The sequence below is a fragment of the Pangasianodon hypophthalmus genome, chromosome 3 (assembly GCF_027358585.1).
Source record: "Pangasianodon hypophthalmus isolate fPanHyp1 chromosome 3, fPanHyp1.pri, whole genome shotgun sequence".
NCBI classification, from domain to species: domain Eukaryota; kingdom Metazoa; phylum Chordata; class Actinopteri; order Siluriformes; family Pangasiidae; genus Pangasianodon; species Pangasianodon hypophthalmus.
The window spans coordinates 15,929,970-15,944,403 of NC_069712.1; the positions used below are offsets into that span (position 1 = coordinate 15,929,970).

The window sequence follows — 14,434 nt, forward strand, 5'->3', positions numbered from 1 at the left end:
GATTTTTGTCTCAGCTGCTGATCTTTTTAGGGCCTATTCAGGAAGGACCGGGAAATGAATCCAAATTAAAGCACAGTGTTAAACGGTAGTAGATTTGGTATAGCTTATCATTTTTCCATAGTTATTTTAAATGTTATTACTAGCATTCTACTGTTATTATATTTATTCTGATTCTAAATATTTAGAAATGATTCTCGGAGTCCAAAACACTTATATTTAAATACTTACAGCCACAACTTTTAATTAGCCCTGTTTAAGAAATATTTATTCAGTTAAAGACACACAAATACGTACACACATCCACAAAATAACAGTGTGCCGCTTACATGCTACTCACATCGATTCAGCTCCCAGGGGCCCAAGCCAATTTCTCTTGTTCTCAGCGCGTCTCCGTGCCTGAACCTGCAACAGCCATCAAACCCATTAATCCATCCACCGAAGATGACTATGACTGATTTGGCCGCCAAACAATCAATTTGTATCTCTCGCACTCCCCCACTCACTCCCTTTCTTTTGTGGATGAACCAAATATCATGAAAAAGTGTCAGCGGTAACAGTTTCACAACAGTGAGGTAATAGAGTAATAAGGCAATCAGCACTTGACCTTGGAAGACAACTAATTCGTCTGTCCATCTATCTTAATTATTTCACTTTTCAAAGCAGCAGGAAAGAGAAACTGTACGTCATTCATCCTTCTGGGGCAAGCCCATCTCTTCACAGATGTTGGTTTTGTTTTCTACTGTTTTATGGACTACTCTGGAGGAATTGAACATGCATTGAAAAAGAGAACCAGAGACTGGTGCTCCAGATTAATTTTTAAGTACAAATTGGAGGTATGGTTAAGCATGTTCATAGGCATACGACCAGCTTGCCTTGCAACTGTGTCAGAAAGCATTTTTTTTTCCTTTTAAATATCGTCAAATCCACTCTTTTAATCTAAAATATGGCTTTGGCACTAAATCATGACAATATCACAATATCATCTAACAACACCTCAACAAGCCAGTAGATACTCTGAAGCAATTCCATTGTGGATCATCATGCTTCTGTCACTGGAGGAACATGAGGCCCAAAATCCTGCCTGAATAGTGTGGAGCAGAAGGTAGGGTCGGTCATGTCTGGGAAAAGCAGCAGAGGAACATTTGTCAACAGAGAGTGACAAAAAGGAGGGGGTTGTGCTCCATGCTATTCAGAGACAATTTGTAAGCACGGCTGTTGAAGTCAGGCCAAAGACTGGCGAACAGCTGGAGCCCCACCATGATTGATAAACGTGGGCCCCAAGAACTTCATTTCGATGTGAATGAAGACAAAAGCTCGACAATGTTCAGCGAGTGTGTAATGTTAGCGTCATTAAGTGGCAACTCTGGACATGCCCTGGTCCTCAGATGGGTGAGTGGGGGATGCCATGTGGGAGGTCAAGACCCAGGCTAATTACCATTTTACGACAAAATGGTCTTTGTAGCTTAGCAATTATTGATTTATCTCTGAGGGAAGATCATTATAGAGTAGATAGAGTGGAAGACTGGATTTATCTGTTGTTCAAAGTGCAGTAGAGAGGTGAGCCTTATTCAGGTTCAGATCCCTGACATGCCATACACTGTCTTTGACTAAAGTAGCACCACTGGCTTCATTCTCATTGAGAAGGAAGCTTGTCAGGATTCATTTTCCCTGTGGAACACCTGCCAGGCACGCATATGTAAGATCATGTGGCAAAGTTAAATATATAGTATTTTAATAATTTTCTAAGGTGCTCAATAATGCTATGCAAGCAGTATTGGCTTGCTTTGTACTAATCACAGGGGCTTTGAGTTTACCTCTCTGCTTATGGGTGAAGAAATAACTAAATGGGTGTGAATGTGTGCATGGTGTCCTGTGACGGACTGGAGTACCATCCAAATTCTCCTACCTTGCACCCAGTGTTAAAGGGATATCTCTGAATACACCATGACCCTGACCAGGAGGTTAAGCAGTTACTGAAGATGAAGATGAATAAATGAATGAATTAATTAATTAAATTTTCATATAGTCATTGATTTTCCAATTCATTCATTGAGTTTACTGAAACCAAAACACTTCAAATCAGTGCGATATCTGGAAAGGAAGCAGATAGTTCTGTGTGTAATGGAAAGTCCCCCAACCTTAGCCCAATCAAACTGCTCTTGGAGAAGTTGGATCAAAATTAGGAGAGAGAGACAAAGCAGCTCCACAGCTCAAAAAGTACAGAAGAGAATCTCTGAAAGCCTGGAAAACTCCCTGCTAATGATTTTTTGTATTGATGTATAGTTAATTGATTTTTTTTTTGTCCCATATAGGTACACACACCAGCCAATTTATTAGGAACACCATACTGATACTAGGTAGGACCCCCTTTGTTCTCAGAACCGTCTCAATTCTTTGTGACATGGATTCAACAAGTTGTTAGAACCATTTCTTTGAGATTCTGATCCATGTTGAAGTGATTGCATCACATTCATGCTGCAAATCTCCTGTTCTACCACATCCCAAATTTGCTCTATTGGATTAAGATCTGGTGACTGGAGAAGCAACTGAAGTACACTGAAAACAATATCATGTTCATGGATCCATTTTGAGATGATTTGGGCTTTGTAACATTGTGCATTATCATGCTGAAAGAGCCATTATGAGATGGGTAAATTGTGGCCATAAAGGGATGCACATGGTCAGCAACAATACAGAGATAGGCTGTGGCATTCAAATGATGTCTGATTGGTATTAAGGGGCCCTGAGTGTGCCAACAAAACATTCTCCACACTATTACACCACCACAACCTGACTGAACTATTGACACAAGGCAGGTTGGGTCCATGGAATCTTACTGTTGATGGCAACTTTTGACCCTTCTAACTACATGTTGCAGCAGAAATTGAGTATAATCAGACTGTGCCCACTCTAGCCTCTGATTCTTGTTGTTGGACTTGGAACCCAAGGCAGTCTTCTGCTGTTGTAGGCCATCTGCTGCAAGGTTCGACACTTGATGTTGTCTGTTTACCACTGTTGTAAAGAGTGATTATTTGAGTTAGCTTTGACCTATATTTGCACGATTTATTGCATGATTGGATAATTGCATGAATGAGCAGGTGTACAGATCTTCATAATAAAGTGGTCAGTGAATGTACACGTGATATAGTTTTCCTCAATGTAAACCTGGTTAGTCTATAATGTGTTATGTTTTGCAAACCAGCAAAGTCAATGGTCAGTTATTAATAACGTTTTGAAAAGACAAGTATTCAAAAACTTCCAAGTGTATGATTTTCATCTTCTTCTGTGTTCAAATGCTGAAGAGCAGGACATCAATAGAAGTGTCACCTGGTTTATTGACAAAGAGACAAACCTTGTTGGCCCATTGCCTCTCTGTCAAAGCCATTTGCCTATTTTGTGACCCATGGAGGACCAGGTCACTGAAGCATTTTCTCATGGTTGATATTATTGACATTATATATTAGCTAAGGGATACCTACTATATCAATTTTTTTTTTTTGTTCTAAATTCCACATAATTCACCAAATCATCAAAACATCTGCAGATATTAAAACATTAAAATGCCTGGGTGTCTGAGTCACAAAATCCTTTTTAGCTCAGTCTCATTTAAAGCTTAAGTTTGAAAACAATAAACTAAGCTAGGAAATAACTATATTTACCAAACCCACAAAAACATTGCATTCAGTCTGAAAGCAGCCCAAACCGGATACATCTATCCATGACCTATTAAAGAGCAGGGTACATCAAGGACCCATGGAGCAAATGGAAAAGTTTTCAGTCACTAAGTAAAATTTATAGCAGTGTCTGGAGTCTGTAAAAATTGAGGATTGTTCTATTTTAATTCTGCAACTCAATTTCAGACATCCTTACTGCGACAAAGTGGATCCATGGGCCATCCATCCAGCAATACTTGGACGAATTTCAGCTGCCATGGTTCACAATGAATGAGTGAATATTGATGAACATGAAAGATCTACAGGGGCAATCTTTTTCCCCTCTTTGGCAGAGCAGGGGAGAAGAAGCCGCCACTACAATCCCAAGGGAGAAGTGCACCTCTCTCAATATTCAGAATATTCGGGATGAAGTTCAGAGAGAGATATCAATCTCACTTTGAAGTGTTGGGTCTTCATTTGTTTGTGAGAGATGTGAGGTGTTCACCAGATGACTGTGCCAATTCTTCAAAAGCCACTTACAGTAGCTACACACCCCACAGCATCTGCCTTTGTTGCCTGGGCTCATAGGTTCCTCTCAATCCAAGTAGAAAGGCCTTGATTGAACCTGTGCTCCTATTTTATGTGTCAGTTTGTCAACAAACCACGTTCTAGCTTTTCACAATAACTGTTTTAGTCGGTTTATGTCTCTGCTTGAAATGTAATTATTAGACACTACTTAATAACATATGTAAAATAATTTACAAAATATGATACAAAATAAGAGTTCGATAAAAATCAGCACCTTCTGCTCTTCATTATGATCGCCATTATTTCTTTTAGATAATGTCAATAAATAATAATCCCATTTTCTCACATATGTATATACCACTGATGGATGAAATATCTAAAAAAAAAATAGTAAAAACCTTTTACAATACCTTAGTGATTATACAATGTCTGTCAAAAAGGATTTGCCTTCATTCTTACAGTATTATTCACAAATGCACAAAAGCACACCGCAACTGCAAACTGTATATTTTAGCAAGTGAAAATCTTCTTGAGTATGAGCACTTTTATAAAATATTTCTTATTATGAGATTATTATAAATCAAAGATATGATTATTCAGCCTGTTTTTAGATGCTTTCACTCATTGCAAGTTTTAAATGTTCTTATTCTATTGGCAGATAATTTTGCATCTTTCTAGAAAAAAAATGCTTAAAATTAGAAAAATTATCTGCCAAATGAATAAGACTATTTCAAGTTTGCAGTTAGTACAATATGTTTGGATATAGGTTTAATAATCATCGGGGTGGATTTAGTGATTTGGGGGCCCTAGGAAAAATATAGGAAAGGGGTCCTATTCAATTGCACACATCAATATTTAAATTTTCAGCATACATTATTTAGCATTAATAATTAAAAATATATATAATTTGCATTTTTAGGGGGCCCTTGGCTTCTGGGGCCCATGCCGGTTGCCTAGCTTTGCCTAGTGCTAAGTCCACCCCTGATAATCATATATTTGTTTTTAAAATCATCTCATAATAAGAACTATTAGATGAATTTGCCCATATTCAAGCTATTTTCACTTGCTAAGATATAATTTTTTTCCGTCCATGACAACTGAGATCAGATAAAAGCGTATAATGCTACAAATCTTGTCAAACGTGTTTATTAGCTTTTTAATTAACACGTTGCATCTGTTGTGCAGTAAGTCCTGAGCATCCTGAATCCTGAGCAAGACCAATCATGACACAATGTGGCAACATAGTTACAGATGTCCAGTGTAACACACTAGTCCCGCACTCCAGTAGGTTTCTGTGTTTTCTGCTTTTCTTCACTCTGCAGCGACCCACTAGCCTTCATAGACACATTCACACATCTGTCAATTTACTTCTTATTTTCTGACACTTTCTTCCTCAATGGGTTTTCTCATAGTGACATAACATGCACGTGTGTGTAAGGACCCTGGCTGCGGTTTTAGCAGGGCAATGGGCCGTGCCGGCCTCTCTGTGAGTTTGTTTATAAGGGGAGTTCTCACAGCCACTTGGTTGAGCCTGGTTTACCAGCGCTATTGATTGCAGGTGATGTGCTGGATAAAGTCCATCTGACCTCTAAGAGGACTTAAATACATCATTGTCCAGGAGAAGAACCTCAGGAGACCTGTTGACCACAGTCTCTCTCTCTCTCTCTCTCTCTCTCTCTCTCTCATACAAACACACACATTAACACACACAAGACACACACAAGACATTATTTTGTTGCAGGCATTGAAAATATTTTTACAGATAGATTTTATACATACTGTATATTCAATTATATTGTATATTCAGATTAATATATTCCTATTAATATAAATTAACTCTATATTCATATTAATATTCAATCATAAGATTAATATGTAATCATGTTACCATTCAGGCTAATTTGTGCACCATCCATCCTTGTTTTCAAACACACCTTTGAGCAATTGATGGAATATAATTATATTCATATTAATAACTAATATAAAAACATGTTATGAGATGTGCTAGCAAATTAAAAAAATAAAAACATGAAATGGCTTGTGTGGATGGAGAGCAATCTTCAAATATGAGAACTATATTTTTTCTAAAATGACTTTTTTTTTATTTAAATTTTTAAAAAATGGGTGATTTTGTGCTGAACAGAACATAAGGGCAACATGCTTATGAAATCGCTGTCTGATGCATTAATGCAATATTGTTCAGCTCTTCTCTTTGAATTCTCTTGAATACTAATTAGATTTCTTAATATGCAATCATGTTACCATTCAGGCTAATTTGTGCACCATGCATCTTTGTTTTCAAACACACCTTTGAGCAATTGATGGAAATCCAATGAGACATACGCTTACCTGCCATGAAACTACCTCAACTGCTGTCGACATGTTTCAGGGACTGGGGGAAGAACATTTCAAATTAATTTACATCAGACCCCTTGTAAGTATTCACTTCTGTAAACAAACATTTTAATGTGCTGTAATTAATTAAATCTGCCAAGCCACTCTCCTCTTTTCATTGATCATTTGTGACTTCACATTCTTAGACTTTGGCAGCTATTCTCCTTAATAAACTAGGTGTGGGGCAGCTTTCTATAATGCAAGATTGCCATAATTTAAAATTTTATTTTTTAATTTTTTTATAATAAAGTTTTAATTTAAAATAATAATTTAAGACTCCTATTACGTGTCAGAGTTGCAAATATAATGTTCTGTAAAAGCACAATGCTCATTTTGAACAAAATCTTGGTATTGGTATCAAAACAATGGACTATAGCTTTCTAGTAACTAAAAAAAACTTCTTTTATGACACTGGAAGATGGAGCATGTTGGTTTTGGCTTGGTTGAGAGCTGAGAATTCTCCACTGCTTTTGGCTCATTCACCACGAGCCCTAAGCAGGCATGGCTGCCCCTCATCATGAAGAATAATGTTTGGCCTGGCAGACCATTAGGGATGCTAATTTTTGCTGGCTTTGTGATGTCACTTCTGATATTCATGCAATCTGGAGGGGCTTGCCCACTTCGGACATGTTGCCTGGTTTGCCAGGCTCCATCCCGAAACCCAGCCACAGCTCCAGCAGTCCAGATCAGCCCTGCTTTCCCTGCTAATGAGCAGCGATGTTGGGGTTCTCCACATGGACCACGTTGCACGGATAACCATGCAACAGCATCACCTGACATTCCGCGTGTGAGTGAGCGCAGCATGCGGCGTGACAGATGTTCGGCAGCGAGCGGGCTATCAGAGGGAGATCAGAGGCACAGATACCAACAGCCCCCTGTGTAATTCACCTTTGGCTCTCACTCATCTATCCAAAGCAGTTTAGTATGGTACTACTCTATCTAATGCTCTGTTTATACAGCAGGATTAAGTGTATAATACATCACATTGTGTCTAAAGTATTTGTGCTCTAAATTCACGTAAGCTTTTTGGGAAACTGGATCATATTTATGAGATTTTACTACTCAAACTGAAAGGAAAGAATATATTTTAAAATGTATAAATGTGAAGGATTTGACTCTTGGATGATTTGAATATATTAGGTGTGTTGTAGAACTGTTTTAACTAGCAAAAGATTATGGACATTTTCCAAACTACAATGAAACAAAAAGACATATTTAGGTTTACATTTTCATCTTTCATTACTTCTTTCTATTTAAATACGAGAGTAGGATAGAATTTAGTATATTTAGGATCTCATATGTACCATATCTACTTTAGTAGTCTCAGTGATTACTTACAGAGAGCCCTTCTCCAAAGTAAGAATTAAAGAATTAAGTTGGCCTATTGAGTAACAGTGCACAGTGAGGAGTGATTATTATATGTAACATAACACACACCACTGTAATTTCGGCGAAGAGCAACGCTATCCAGGTGAGCTCTCTATAGAGTCCATGCAAATCCGAAGAAAAAAGTCAAAAAGTCAATTACACAAGCAGCTCAAGCGTGTGCCATTCAAAACAGCTGATGTTTTATTGAAGAGGTCCTTTAATTCAGCCCTGTTAGTGCTTTCATGAAATCCAGTGCCGAGCACGTTCTCTAGAGCTCTGGTGTCAGATGACCAGCTAGTGCCCAAAAAATAATTCTCAGGTGGTCTTCCATGCTCCAGTGGCCTGCCCATTACCCCCCACCTATAACCACTCACAGAGCGCATCAAAGAAACCTCTAAGCATATCCAACTAGAATAACCCTGGGTCAGCCTCAGACATATACAGTAGCATCAGACCATAACAATATTTTAAAATCATTTTATTATACATGATATTTATCCATATACAAAGTGTTGGTTCTCATTGTTTATTAGGAAGAGCAAACTCATTAAGACTCAGCATGACTAACAAAACAGCAATTAATTACAATTACAATAAAGGATCAGGTGTAGAAGCCCTACTCTTTTGACCAGTGTGGGAGAGGGGAAACAAGTATGTCCTCATAACTTGCTTGGTTCAACTTTTAATAGTGCGCAGTAGCAGAGACTGTCACATTTCTTTGTATTAATTTAGTTTGTTGTGAACAAAACATCTTAAACTTTGTCATTATTTGAAATAGGATGTTTGGATTTACCCCAAAGAAGACACAGAGCAGGAAAAACCCAACGCCATGCTGTCACTACAGTATGATTTGAGAAAAGGAGCATCTACATCTGCATATAGGGCTAATGGAGGCATTGCCTTGAGTATGTAATGGAGACAGCTTATTTTTTTTCCATGTGATTATCCTAACAGTGCTTTCTTTTATACAAATGTAAATGGGCTGCTCAGAAGCTCCCCCTCCCTCTCTCTTTCTCTCTCCCTCTCTTCCATCTGCCAGACAATAGTTTTTAATCTTTAATCCATGAGCAACCATTGAACACCAGCGAATTGCAAATTACAGATGTTTTACTGTCTCAGCTATTTTTTTCGCTCCTGTTTTGCTTTCCAGCTTCCCACTGTCACTCAGTGTCTCGCACATATCCTGTGCCATCATGGCACCATATGACACTGTCATCATTTGGTAATTAAACCCGTACTGGCTTTAAATATGAAAAGCTGGCAAGGGGAGATGAGTTGATGGGGCTTGCTGGTGTGGGGACCAGATTTTACGAAGCAGTCCAGATTTCCGCAGGGAGAATTTTGTACTTTTGTTCCATTATTTATTATGTCTTTCTAATGTAGTGTGCTCACTATTTTTTCAGCTCATCTCTAATCAGTATAACAGTTTTCTCTTTAGCTTATTAAAAATACCCTTTGTCTTGTTTGTGTTATGTAATTTTCTATATGCGTAATTAAAAAAAAAATAATGCTTGCAGTCAGGTTTACGTTTTCATTACATTTTGCCTGATCTTTGTAACATCTTTCAAAGTATAGAAATATGCATTAAAAATGACAGTTCAAGTCAAACCTCACAGCTTCCGTAAAAATCTAACTATGGCGGAAAAGACATTGACATTTGTTCATCCTTTCCAAAAATAGAGGGAAGATAAATGATGAGTAGCATATTCGCAGGGTGTCGGGACCTGCTGTGCCCTTCTTTGGGGAAACAGGGAGGGTGAAACTTATTTAACATTAAATGCTGCAGGAATTGGGACAAGTTTAAAGTCTCTGTGAAGAGAAATAACGGTTGGGATGTCTGAGGGGGTTGGATTGTACTGCAGCATTGCTCCATTAATCCACCCAGCCTTTGCTTTGGGAGACAGTGTGTAGTGTAAGCGCTGACCAGCGTAATGGACTATGCAATAAAACTCCAACACACACCATAATCAGCCTCTCCCTGAGTTTTCAATCTAGCCTCACACTGACTTCAGTCACAACGCCCAAGCCAAATGGACTTAACAAGAGAAATCTCACATCCATTATGGATACTCCAACTGCCTTTATTGCCAATCAAATAGCCCTGTTCAGATCACTCCTCAGGCTTCTCCCGTATGTCAGTCTCCACTGCCAGTGCTAAGCAGTGTGTGTAAGGGAGGTTCATTGTGCCCTGTTATGGCTTCTATAGATCAAACTCACTGTTTCTATGATTATTACACCACTGAACATGACCAGCAGTGCTCACAAGGGTCTGATCAGAGGAATACAGCAAGCTGTAGATTTCAGAAACAGATGAAGTCATGCACGTACATATTGGTAAGACATGTTGGGAAATGGATGCAAACGAGAGGATTTTTCCCACTAGGCCTATATATTCAGATTTATAATTAGCTCATTATCAGTCATTAGTGTATTTTGTAAATAATCTTAAAAATATCCACATTAACAAACTGAAAGGAAATAATCTTCCAAACGAAGAGATACTTTGTCATAACGAATGGAAAGGCTGAAAATGTACACCTTGTCCAGTATGCGTTTGTCTGAAATCGGTGTGTGTTATGACATGAGGTGCCTGGAGAAGGTCGCTGCTCTCCATATTGTGGACATGTAAGTGGAAGCTGTTTCCTGTCTGCTTTAGACAGAGGCAGCTGGGTTGAGACTGCCTCAGGGGCTAATCCACAAACACATACATGCATCCACTTAAATTGACACTCATTACATGGAAAGATCTTTGTCTAATATATACTAAAATACACATTACACAACAATGAGTCTTTCAAAAAGAAAAAAAAGGTCAATATTGCTATTTATTATTGTAATAAAAGAAAAAAACACTACATTCTCTTAACTGTATGGGCTACAGTATTGAATCTGAAATGATTGTGTTAGTATTCATTTTTATTTTTTGTATGATTATTTATTTTATTATTATTATTATTATTATTATTATTATTATTATTATTATCTTTATTGCCTCACTATTTGTTAGTATCCACAGAGGTCAACTTTATTATGAACAATATATTTTCTAAATTGTAGACAACTTATTTTCAGTAAGGGTGGCTTTTATTATATGGAACTCCTGAGAAAGAAAGAAATGTAAACATATAGAACGATCATCAGTTTTACACATGCCAAAATAAGGGTTGAAATAATGGTGTCATTTCGGGGTCATTTTGTTGAATGCACAGTTGCTCCTACTGCCAGACGGATAAAGCAGACGATGTAGCCGATTTCCCGGTGAAGTTATAGCTGGCTGAAATGGTGAAACGCTACCTATGCGAGGAGAACGGTCCACAGCAGTGTGCACTAAAGTGGCACGCATAAAATCATGTTTTGAGCGAAATGTTTGAGATGTTTGAGACGCGCAGATGAACCGAAAGCTCAGCACAGAGTTTAACAGCGCGCGCTAATACAGATAAAGGCTGCTAACTGGAACATGAACGCACGAGCAACTTATAAAAACGCGATAATACAATATCCAAAAGAACGGCAGAGCGAGCTGGAGCTATAAAATTCCGCATTAAATTATTATAGCCCCTATATCTCCTATTTAACAAACATTTTGGGAGAGTTTTGAATATCTTAAAGCACTGAATATCTAAAAAGCACAGAAATGTGGCTCCTGGTGACAGAGAGCTCATTTTTATAATTTCATTCGCAGTATCTGACTGCTTTAATTAGGTCTAAACAGCACATTAATTCCTAATGATACGTTGCCCTGTCTTTATGATTCCAAGAATGTGGACCATAGGCAAAGACGAGGCTTACATCAGATAAAATAAATGACAGAGAAATAATTATTCTACCTGACTCTAGCAGGCGCGCAAGAAAACTAATCTGCAGTTGCCTCGAGAAAAAAAAAAAAAAGTATTAAATATGAACTATAAGTGTGGGTTTAAAACAAGGCCTGTATAAGCCAAGAGACTGCATTACCAAACGAAATGAATGCACGTTGCATGTCTGGGTATATGTACATGTGTGCATGCATTATTAAGCAGCATTGTGTAATGTTTACTGGACTTTCCAGCTTTGCTAATCAGCACTATTACTTCCAGTCATGATCATCTGTGACATTTTAAACTTACATTCTAAGTGAATTATCCCTTTATCCTCAGTGGTGAATTACAGTGCCCCTTCTGGCCAAGGAGAAGTTTATTTTTCAAATCATTCACTAATTCACTCATATGAGCCTCCTGCAAAACAACCAAAACAAATCAAAACTAAAGACACGTAGTACGCATGCGTATAAATGACATTTTAAAGTTGATTTTCAAGTTGACATTAAGTGTAAAATTTTACAATATTAAATGCTTGTTGGTACATGTGAACAAAATTCCCTTTATCAAGCAGGTATTCAGGTGGTATTTAGCAGGTAGGACCATCCCCTAAAGTTAAGAACAACAAAGAATAAACTTAGAAAATCATCAAAACTATAGAAATTATAGTTCCTTGATCATATCTATGGCTTAATTTAAAACTGTTAAATGAATTTAAGCCTTACTGGACATATTTTGGGATTCCATACACACAGTAGATATAAAATAATAATAATAATAATAATAATAATAATAATAATAATAATAATAATAATAATATATTCAGTGTAGTACCCTCTGATGGAACCCTTAATGGTTCTGTGGCAAAAGCTCTAGAGTGTAGAACCCTTCTAGGAAGCTAAGAGCCCTTAACAATCCCAGGAACACCTTGAAGAATTATTTTTTAAGTAGAATAATAATTATTGTATACCCTAACCACCCTTCCAGGACATATCAGCACTTTGGGTAAATCTTTGTGATTAAAAACAATTTATTGTATTATTTAATACAGGCTTTTTTTTAAAAAAAAAAAAAAATCATATTTCATAAGCCTGTAAAAGCTGTAAGAGAAAAGCTGAACCTATTCTTTGCCAGATCAAAACTAAGGTCCGTCACAACATGTTTGTAGCTGTGTGATGTTGATAAGGGAGTGATGTGGTTATCATTAACAGCGCTATTATATGAGGTGGGAGAGTTAAGTGGACCCTCCTACTGAGCACAGGTTCACCTCGAGGTGCAGCCAATGAGAAACACGGCTCTGTTAACTTCACCACCTCGCCTTGAACTTTCTTACTCCAACTTCTCAAAACTTATTACACCTCATAATATGTCAATATACATTACAACATATATAATGCAAAAAAAAAAGAAAGAAAGAAAAAACACCGCAGGTCTACATAGGGGAGAAATAATCATGAATATTCATTGCTATTAGTCCTACCTTTCAGTCTCCCACAAGGGCAAAAGCCCTGCGAGCTGCTCTTAGCATATCCTCTTAGTCCACGCTTTACTTCCAGTTTTCTTCTTTCTTTTTATATCATACCTCAAACGCTTTATTTGCTTTGATTGCTATTTCTCTCCTTTATCAGTCCCTAGTGCACTGAAGCAGAGGTCGCTGTCCTTCTTTTCGTTGTTGCCGTCTAAAACCGTTTAGTTTTGGATGATCGCTCAGATGGTGTGGCAGGCAGCGGGGAGAGGCAGCGCGCCCAGCCGGGGAGAGAGCGCACAGGCCCGGACACAGCCAGTGGGCTGCACCGCCCGTACGGACCATTAGACAGAGGAAGGGCATGGCTCAGAGACCTGCTCGATCAGGTAAGTGCCGCGTTTCTTTCTCTCCTTTCCTAAATGCTCTCTCCTGAGTGTTCAGGCTATTTGTGCTAGGCGAGCCTCGTTCAGTTGGCCAGTACAACTACTTTTAAGATGTTATAGTGAGTCTTTTCATGGCGTCTATGTGAAGTTTCTGTGGATTTACCTTTCCATAAGCCACTGTAAATCCGAAGCATTGTACATTCAGCGAATTAGATTAGCACCAGGACATGTGGCCTGACTGATAATAATAATAATAATAATAATAATAATAATGGCAACAACAGCAATAAAACATAATAATAATAATAATAATAATAATTATTATTATTATTACTATTATTATTATTATTATTATTATTATCAGTAGTAGTAGTAGTATCATTATTATTATTATTATTCGAATTTTACTCATAATATTAGTGGCATTCAATATGGTAATTAATATTGTGTTATATCAGTCAGTTAATTGAAAACATAGATCACATGCTAATTTACCTTTCCATTTTGGGTGTAAATGGGAAGATCAATGAAAAACACTTGTAATGATCTAATTAATTATGGCAAATTTAAAAGCAAGTACAAAATCAATCTCTGATGGTGGCGAGGATAGAATTAAATTGATGGTCCATCTGTTCACCCTATAGACAACATGAATAGGCAATCTAAGGAGGCAGCTGATATGATGGCGCAGGGGAGGCCGTCCTGCTGTTTGTCAGAAAACAGCAAAACATTTGGATACCACACACAGCTGAAGAGAGTGATGCACAGCCTCATAGGCACTGACACTGCACGCGGATAAACTGGAAGAAAGAAATTATTTATTAATTTCATATATATATATATATA

At 37.6% G+C, this 14,434-nt stretch overlaps 1 long non-coding RNA gene across 2 annotated transcripts in view; it reads right to left on the reverse strand.

Moving 5' to 3' along the window:
• Positions 1-4,752: 4,752 nt before the first annotated feature.
• LOC117596835 (uncharacterized) overlaps positions 4,753-14,434 on the reverse strand; it is an 89,611-nt gene continuing 79,929 nt past the window's right edge. The window contains exons 3-4 of one of the 2 annotated variants that reach the window (XR_008301532.1): positions 12,050-14,388; positions 4,753-6,573 (exon numbers count right to left, since the gene is read on the reverse strand). This is a non-coding gene — a long non-coding RNA (uncharacterized LOC117596835). The remainder of the gene's footprint in view (positions 6,574-12,049; positions 14,389-14,434) is intronic. The other variant, XR_008301533.1, reaches the window with a different exon arrangement.